Genomic DNA, 9,742 nt, shown 5'->3' with positions numbered 1-9,742 from the left:
CTGAAGTGAAACATAGATAAGTCAATATATAAGGACAACGGTCAAGGCCAAATACACGTAGATAACATCAACCTAATCTACTGTGATGATGAGGAGGGTGGTCCGGAACCTAAAGAGCGTAACATCTCTATTAACTTAGTGTGACGACTCCGATCATCGTCTCGAGAGCTGGATATGTCTCGTTGAAGATCGGAGGCATCCTGCTACATGTCTCGTCCAAGATCGAAAATCTCTTGCTGCATATCCCATCGAAAATCAGAGACTTCCTACCGAAGACTAGTCACAGCTGTCTCAAGGCCGGTAACTCGGTTGGCTAGAGTGTGAAGGGCAGGGCGTGGTGCTCGAGCTGGAAGTGGTGTTGGAGCAGGGGGATCACCAAAAAGCACATCCATGAATTTATCCACCCCTACCTCCTCCCCCTCAGCATCTGGCTGTGGCTCAACGTCCAGGTCAGGCTGGTGCTGGGCCCCCCTCCGCCAGGACAAGACACCCTCATTATCTGTATGAATACCACCTAAAGAAAAGTTCCTAGATCCTACCACGTCATTCTTTTTTTAATTAGTCAGGGCTCTGACATCATCTCTGGTGACATCAATATCTAAAGAGGCAATGTATGCAGTCAAGATGTGGCAGTAGGGCATGTGAACCCATCTGCTGGTGATGAGTCTAGCTAAGTAAAGAATGACATGAAAAATATGTAAACTAATATTTATATCTAGTCTATGACAGAAGGTATATAGTAGAAATGAGTGAAAGGGATGCATCATTGCGACGTCGCGAGTGGTCAACGACAAAATGCAAGAGACTAAAACCCTATAAAGGGCATAGTCCTGGACTATAAGAGAGACCAACCTAAATAGGATAACTGTGGGTACTCGCTCACCCAAAAAAATATGAGTAGATCGTGTCAAGAGTAATGCGCGAGTAAGGATCACCAAATGGTGGATCCTTAGGGGGATAGCACTGAAAAGTGCATGCAAATGAGCGTAAACCTAAAAAGGTTCGAATAATAGTAGGGGATAGCGTGATATCAGTACCAGCTACCCAAGTGGTGTATGTAAGGTCATATACTCTAACTAGGTTGTTGTACAGTTCAGTACATAAACCTATGTTAACTGAACTGGTACAATAAACCAGATACTGCAAGTTGTAGTAGTCAATGACCTCTATAGCAGGAATGTATGAATGCATAAAAAATTACCTATCTAAAAACATAGAACATATAGACATGTAGATAGTAGTAGCAAACCTAATCCTAAGTTCCTCAATAGGAAATCTAAGGTCAGTACTAGCAGTAGAAGGCCCAGCACCCGGATTAGAACGTTTCCTAATTTATCAAAAGAAAATTGAACTAAGCATATAATACTAAAATAAAACAAAGTAAAAATTTAGGAAGGGAAAGAAAATTTGTTGAGGCATCATTAATGAAAATAATAGAAATGATGACCTTGGTTGTTCCGCAGCGGCGTAATAACTGGAGGAGGAAGAAAAAAAATTTAAAGTTTTATTCCTTTTGCATTAAAGGCCGGTAAAGACCTTTGCAAAAAAAAAAGGTGGAGATGCAAGTCTTTGGGGGTGCCCCTGCCGTCCCTTTTATAAGGTGGTCCGGGTGCCTGGAGTAGGGTGGCTGGGCGGGGCGCCCGGAGCATGTTCTGGGCGTTTGGAGTATGTTTCAAGTACTCGGAGTCGAATACCAGGGGCGCCCACCCTTAGTTTCTGACTTTTGACCTTTTTTTTAATTTTAATTTTAATTTAATTTAAGTTAATTTAATTTAATTTAAAAGTTAAATTTTATGTTAATTTGAATTTTAAGTTGATTTAATTTAATTTTAATTTTAATGTTAAGTTAATTTGAATTTTAAGTTAATATGAATGTTAAATTAATTTTAAGTTAATTTGAATTTTAAGAGAATTTTAAATTTATTAATTTAAATTTAAATTTTTAATTTAAGTTTTTAAAAAGTTAATCTTAATTTAATTTTAGTTTTAATTTTAATGTTAATGTTAATGTTAATTTATTTTTATTTTTATTTTTATTTTAATTTTAATTTGAATTTAAATGCTTATTCATCTCACCCGATTTATATTTTCAATCAGGGAATCCTATAGTTTTGTGAGATGAGTTATGCTGAATTTCAGGATTTGGTTTAACTTATGTTAGATTCAAGTTTAGCTTTGAGTTCAACAAATATATATTTTTGGATAAACTTCTAAGTTGTGGTGAGTCACCTGGTATTATTATTAGACTAACCATCCCTTCAAAAATTTTCAAATAGTCCTATCCACTTAACTTAATACAAAACTTTGGTCTAACTAATTAGGATTAGTAAAGGATAACTTCAGTTAGTGAGCTTCAATACATATTGATTTTTTCAATATGACAAGTACTTACAGAACTTTGAAACTTAGATGTGTACAGTTGTGAGACTCCAAGCGAGTTATAATGTATATAGTGAGCTTTTTGGAGATCTATGATCAGTAGGTGACAATAATCGTCTGTGTTATTTAATGGATAGAATATATATCTGATTGGCTTGTCATTGTCAGTGTTTGTTGATAGATTAAATGTCTCATAAGACAACATTTCAAACAAATCCTGTGTATGCATACACACATTGTGAGAGGAATATATAGAGAAAAAACTCGGTAATAGCAGTTGGTGTTATACTTACAACAAAACCAGCAACACAAAATATAGATGGCTAATATAGTATGCCCGAGGTTTTGACTTCCTCTGTAATGATTGTAAAATATGCATTTATGCAATCGCCATCTGTGGCTACGGTCCAATCAAAAACTCCCAGGAAAGATGACATATTCAATGAAATCATTTCGTTAGACCATATTACCTTTGTCGTAACCCTACATAAATCAAAAATAAAACATGCCCATAAATTATGTTTTACAACACAAGTGCTTATTGCTACTACAATTGGACCAGTTGCGGAAATTATATGTGTTATAGCAACTTCTGAATTAGAAATGGTTGATTTTATTCAACAATATGAAATGTTTGTTTCACTATATAATAAGAAGACAATTCCAATGTAATTTTTCCTTGTGTTCACAATGGAAGTATTAATATAAATCATCAAATATTTACATTACAATAAGTGTATGAATCAACGAACACTTGACTCACTTTAGCTAATTGATATGGTCGTGACTGTCACTCGCTCACATCAAATTTATTAATTTCATTTCAACCAATACCTCTTAACCTACACTAAGTAGTATAGTAGAGGACTGGATCGTCTCTCTAGAGGAACCAGTGATAAGACGTTTGTTTTTAGACAAGATTGAACCAAGGGGTTTGTTTGGGGGTTTTGTTCTCTAAACCTAATGCAATAATTGAAATCCTAACTAACCAACAAAGATGAACCTATAGCGCAGTGTCACTCTACGCTACAAGCTACACCTTCTACAGGCATAACAAACAAGTATAACAGATAGTAAACTAAGCATAACTGAAACTAACCTACAATTCTATCTAACCATTGAAGAACATACTTACATTGCATTGTCACACTACGACACAAGCATAATCATCAACATAATTAACATAAAAACATACCAAAGAACACAAACATGCATTAACAAAGCTACAAGACAGTAATTAAGTAAATTCAACATAAATAACCAAATAAGTAAATCCTAATTAACTAATCCAATCCTCCACAATCAAACACACAAAGTGTTGTCTGTCACTAACAGAACCACCGAGGAAGAAGATCGTTGTCATTCGAAAATCCCCTGAATCCGGTGGATGGCTGTCGTTACTGGTCGGAACTACAATTCACAACGGTGGAAGCGCGATATCCCTCAAAGTGAACACTCCTTGAGAAATCTGCTGGTGCGAAGGAAATTTGCCAAGAACCGTCAACCTAGATTTGCCCTCTTCAACGTGTCAAGCAAAGTAGGTTGTGTGATGCTGGAACTTGGAAGAAATCCACTGGAATTCTCCGGCAAAGTGGAAACAGGGCTGCTGGAAACCTCTGAGTTGTTGCTTCCTTCTTCAATGTGCCCGGCAGAGTAACTCAGAACTCCAACGCTGGTATGAGGAAATGGAAGGATGCTGAAGAAGAACCAAAACCTCACCGCCACTGGAGTGCCACCGCCTGCGTGAACCACGTCGGAGGTAGACCCGCTGCTGTTTGCAAGAGGAATGAAGAGCTCGCCGGAGAGACCACTCCGGTGTCGCCCGAGGATCGCCATTGATGCAACTCCGCTGAAGCCGCCGTCAAGTTGCGAACCCTAGCCAAGTTGCGAGCAGAGAAATCGCGTGAGTGATGAAGGGCTGGATTTCTTAGTGGATTGGGTTCGGGTTGTGGAGTAGAGGTATCCATTAGAGCTTAGATCCGAATCCAATAAAAAACTGAAATTGGGTTTTTGAAATTGGGCTTAAGAGTGGGCTTTAAGAGTTGAATTGTTGGTTCAAATTGGGCTCTTCTCTTGATCCAAATTGGAGATGAATTGGACTTGGATGAGGATGATTTCTATGGACGGTCTAGATCTCTTTAAATCAGGATGGAAGGCTGGATCACTTGATCTGACTAAAGGAGCAAGATTTCTCCTGATCTGGATCAACGGTTCACACTGATTCAGCTCGATCTCCTCCGTTTGACTTCTAAATCAGACCAAATTCGATCCGGCTCGATCATAATCCATGACTCTTTGAATTTCCTACAAACCACATAAAAATAGAAATTAAATTTCATAATTTTTAGAAAATTTATAATTAGGTCCAAAATAGATTCTCCTCACTAAACATAATATAACCATATAATTAAGCATGTGAGAAGGTAAATATGTTAAGTATAAGAGCCAAAATAATGCACAAAAATATAAATTAAATGATCTTCTATATGTCTTCTCACACCATATTATCTACAATATAAATTAAATGAACAACTACACTTAGCATAAATGTAGGCATTTGACCAATGTGATTCTTATTTCTAAACAAATGTTTATACAAAAAGCTAGGCTTTTAGTATACATTCCAACAGTTGTCGAGGAAATAGTGATGTTCATTTGTTTTTAGACTGTATATAGTTTTATCTTTATCTTGTTCTTGTTTTTCTACTTTGTTATTTTATTTTTCTTTAGACTTAGCTGTTAGTATCTCCTTTTGCTCTGGAACTTTACAGGTTAAAGGAAAGGAGTGAGAGGAGTAATACTACAGTATGTTGTGAATAAAAACCTATTTTGGTCAATTTCATCATTTAGACCACCATTTCAGTTTTTCTATATTTTGCATTTCATTTTTTTCGATTTTATTCTCTCTTATTTCTATTTCTTTGGTGGTTGTAAAATTCAAAAAAAAAATGTTGTTAGAGCTTCATTATTCATTGCTTGTATGTATGCGTGCTATCTTGTATATTTTCCTGTGTCTTTTGATGATATTTGCATGAGTGTTTCAAGTAAGACCAGGAAATTTCTTCTATATCATTAGCAGTATCAGAGTTTCAGTGTGTTCAGGATCTCAGACTTGATAAGCATTATGGAGAACACTGAAAAGACTCTCAGAGAGCTTTGGGCACCAGATTTGTCAGTCGATTCTTTCTGCATTCAATATTCTGATTTAGAGGCAAACTTCGAGTTATTAAATATTGCCCATTTATTACCAAAGTTTCATGGACTTTCTGGTGAAGATCCTAAAAGACATCTACATGATTTGGAGATGGTTTGTTCTTCATAGAACCCACTTGGCATATCAGAAGAAGATGTTAGAATTAGAGCATTTCTATTTTCAGTAGCAAATTCAGCAAAAGATTGGTTATATTACCTCCCACCCAATTCAATTTCCAGTTGGATCGAGATGAAGAAATTATTTATAGCGAGGTTCTTTCCTACTTTTAGGACTGCAACTATTCGAAGAAGTATTTGTGAAATCCAACAATTCACAGGAGAACCATTTCAAGATTATTGGGATAGATTTAAAGGGCTTGTTGCTAGTTGCCCTCAGCACCAGATAAGCGATCAACTATTGATTATATACTTCTATGAGGGATTTGTTGGGGTTGAAAGGTTGCAAACATAGTGTAGGTGCAGCGGAGGCCGGCAAGAGGGGGGTGAATTGCTGAAAACAAAAATTAACTATACCCTCCTCGGATTTCAACTCAGAAAAGCAATAGTAAAATTAAAACAAGCAAGGAAATAGAAATTAAGTAGTAGACAGGATTTAACCTAGTTACAACCAAGGAGGTTGTTAATCCAGGGCAGTAGAAAAAGCTCAGTAGAAAAATCTCCTTTGCTGAAGGTGGAGAAGCCTTTTACACTTTGGAAGCTTAGAACTATTGCTAGGAATGACTACACAATGATTGCTTGAGTTGTAGATAGTTTCCTAGCTCCAGGGACCTTTATATAGGTCCTGAAAATCTTATCCCGAGAGTCCAAGGCGCCTCCAACTGGGTTCAAGGCGCCTCCAGCTTAGTCAGCGGATAAAACTTTATCCGCTGCGCAAATGGTCAACTTTGACTGTTGAAGGCGCCTTGAACAAGCCTTGAAGGCGCCTTCAGGTTGTTGAAGGCACCTTCAAGACTGTTGAAGGCGCCTTGAGCTGGATTTTCCAGCACAGCTCCTTTTTCCAGCTCTTTTACGTTGGCTTCCGATGCTCCGATCTTTTGGGTGATTGCGGCCAACCGGAATAGGGCTCTCCTCGAGCAGCCTTTTGTCCCGGCTTAACGCCCCTCAAACGCCGCGCACGCTCTTCAAGCCCACCGGAGTACTCTTCCGTAGCTCTCTCGTCCTTCGGACGCACCGAGCCCGTCGGCTCCCTTCCCGTGCCGTCCTTCTCGCTAGCTGCGTCTTCCGCTCGACTTCCTGTGCTCCTAAGCTCCTGCACACTCAGACACAGGGATCAAACACAATGCAAGACCTAACTAACTTGGTTAATCACATCAAAACACCACGGGGTCCAACAATCTCCCCCTTTTTGATGTGCATCAATCCAAGTTCAAGTTAGGGAAAAAATTAGACACAAAAAGTAATTTTAAAGAAAAAATACTAAACTAAACAGTTAAGCATAACTTTTGCAATAAATAAAATTACAACACATTTTTTTTAAAAAAATAGGTAAAATTATAATTTTCCTAACTCCCCATAAACTTGTACCTCTCTCTCCCTCTTTGATCACAGTAAAAATGGGATACCAATAAGAGAATACTAAGCAAAAAAAAAAATTCTAAGAAAAAAGTGAATTTTTTGAATTTTAAAAAAATATCTAAGTTAATCTTAATTTTTGAATGTTCCAAAAGAATTCTAAGTCAAATGAAGTTTCTAGAATTTCTCCAAAAAAATTCTAACAAAAAAAAATTTTAAGTTAGAGTTTTAAAAAACATTCTAAATAAAAGGAATTTTTGTTTCTTTTTAAAAAAATGTTTGATAAACTTTCAAAGCATTATTTAATTATTGTTTTTAATGCTTTTTCAAAAAGTTAATTAAACATTTTCTTTCAATATTTTAGCTTCCAGGTCGTGGCGAGACACTAGACCTTCTTGGTTATTGGAGCAACAACCACTTCCTTAGACAAAGCTTCCATAAAGAATTTCAATGTTTAATTTTCTCACTGTAAGCTTTTAACTAAAAGAGAAATCTAAACTAGCAAAGATTTTGGAACCCAATAAAGGTTCCTTCCTACAGAATTAGTCAAAAACTTAAAGGGTATATAATTCTTAGGAATTTTCCTGAGTTGACCCTGATGCTTCCTTATATACCAGTTTAATTTTTCATAAATTTTAAGTTTTGATTTTGGAAAAACATTTATCTTTAAGCTTGCATTAGATTTCAAATTTTCAATTTGATTTTTCAGCTTTTCATTTTCTAATTTTAAATGCTCATTTTTTTTTTCTAATTGATCTAACTCTTTAGAAAGAGCTTTAATAAATTTAAAAGATTGAGTCGGGGTTAGATTGCGTACCTTACTTACCTGATCTGGTGACGCTCCCCCTTCACTGCTGCTCTCTTCTTCTGATGTTCCTCCCCCTTCATCGATGCTCATCTCGGTGCTTGAGTCTTCTTCCGGCTGATGGTTCGCCATTAGCGCTAACCCGAGAATTCTTCGATGTCTGACTCAGAGGATGATGAATCTGACCAGGTAGCCTTCAGATTCTTGTGCTTGGAGGGTTCTGGTTTCTTATATTTTGACTTTTCTCTTTATTTTTCCTTTCTCTTTAGCTTTGGGTAGTCATCTTTGATGTGCCCCCACTACAACAAAAACCCTCATAGACATCGGTTTTCCACCGCTGTCTATTACATTTTCGACCGATGTCTATGAAGGCGATGTAAAAGGTCTGTCATTTTAGACATCGGGTTAAAACCGGTGTAGTATCACTTAACGACACCAGTTTTCGAATCGGTTATTAACCGGTGTAGTATCACTTAATGACACTGTTTCATCAACGATGTAAAACCGATGTAATATTATATGTTAATAACACCAGTTTTGGCAGCGGTTTACGACCGATGTAATATTAGTTAATGACACCAGTTTTACAACGGTGGAAAACCGATGTAATATTAGTATTGTTTAACGACACAAATTCGATTTTCGAAATAGTGAAAAATCGACAGTATCCAAGAAAATACACAAATATTCACAAATTACACAAATATTCTTCTTCCAACAGTATCCATAAAATACACAAATATTCACAAATTACATAAATATTCTTCTTACAACAGTATCCATAAAATACACAAATATTCTTTTTACATCAAAAGCTAATAGATATTGTACACATCAAGATAGAACATCGTGAGTCAAAAATCAAGCTGAGGCTACATTAAATTATGAGAATCAGAATCTATTCAACTTGCTATACTGCTCCATTCTTCTTACGCCTTTCATTTCCCTAATCTCACCACTTTTCACCTTCGAATGCCTAGTTTTCTGAGTTAAAACATCCACTGTTCTAATATGTCAAATAAAAATATCATTTGGTCTACTTAACTACAACAAAGAACAAAAATAGAAGAAATATACATGCTGTAGAAGTCCTAGAATATCACCATCAGAAAGAAAAAATCACACTTGGTGGACATAAAACCTCAAACATATCCAGCAAACTACCTCTTGCAGTTCCCTCTTGACATTTTCCAGCCCACCAATATCATCCCAACTGACATTTGGTACTTCAACAACCTGATCAAAACCCAACGAACTATCAACATATCTCAAGGTAGAAATAGAAGTGGTTTTTAGGCCATTCATCAACATATGACAGTAAACACAAGTTACCAACCAGACACATGAGGCTATAGAATTTCTTGAGTTGAAAAAGGTAAGTTTAATTTAGAAAGAACACCAATGTTAAATTTCTCATTTTCAATTCTTGCAGCAACAATTTATTTTAAAAATTCATGTAGATAATCATATTTAGAAGGAAAAAAATTAACTGAAAATGATTACAATTACCAAATCAAAGACTTACAGTTTCACGGAGGGCAGATGGGTTACTAGATCCCAAAGCAGTCTTAAAGTGTTTATTTGTAATAGACATAGAATTGAGAATCTCAGCATCAATTGATTCATCTTCTAGATCAATTATGTCCATCTTTTCACTGATACACTGGAGAGCAGCTTCAGTGCATAAAGCAGCAAGGTCAGCCCCAACATAGCCATGAGTATCCTTAGCAATCCTTTCCAAATCAACCTGCATTGAATAAATCAAATTTCATAACTTGGACATTCACTGCAAGATATCTATTAATAAGGTAACAGCAATTGGTAATGTTCACA

General features: G+C 36.3%; 1 long non-coding RNA gene across 1 annotated transcript; it reads right to left on the bottom strand.

Moving 5' to 3' along the window:
* Positions 1–9,082: 9,082 nt before the first annotated feature.
* On the bottom strand, positions 9,083–9,481 carry LOC121994250. Its single transcript, XR_006115658.1, has 2 exons — positions 9,435–9,481; positions 9,083–9,145 (listed from the first exon to the last, which is right to left on the bottom strand). It is a non-coding gene; the product is annotated as an uncharacterized LOC121994250 (long non-coding RNA).
* Positions 9,482–9,742: the final 261 nt, after the last annotated feature.

Source organism: Zingiber officinale, chromosome 6A (genome assembly GCF_018446385.1).
Source record: "Zingiber officinale cultivar Zhangliang chromosome 6A, Zo_v1.1, whole genome shotgun sequence".
Classification (NCBI taxonomy): domain Eukaryota; kingdom Viridiplantae; phylum Streptophyta; class Magnoliopsida; order Zingiberales; family Zingiberaceae; genus Zingiber; species Zingiber officinale.
This window is presented reverse-complemented; position numbering and strand designations above follow the sequence as displayed.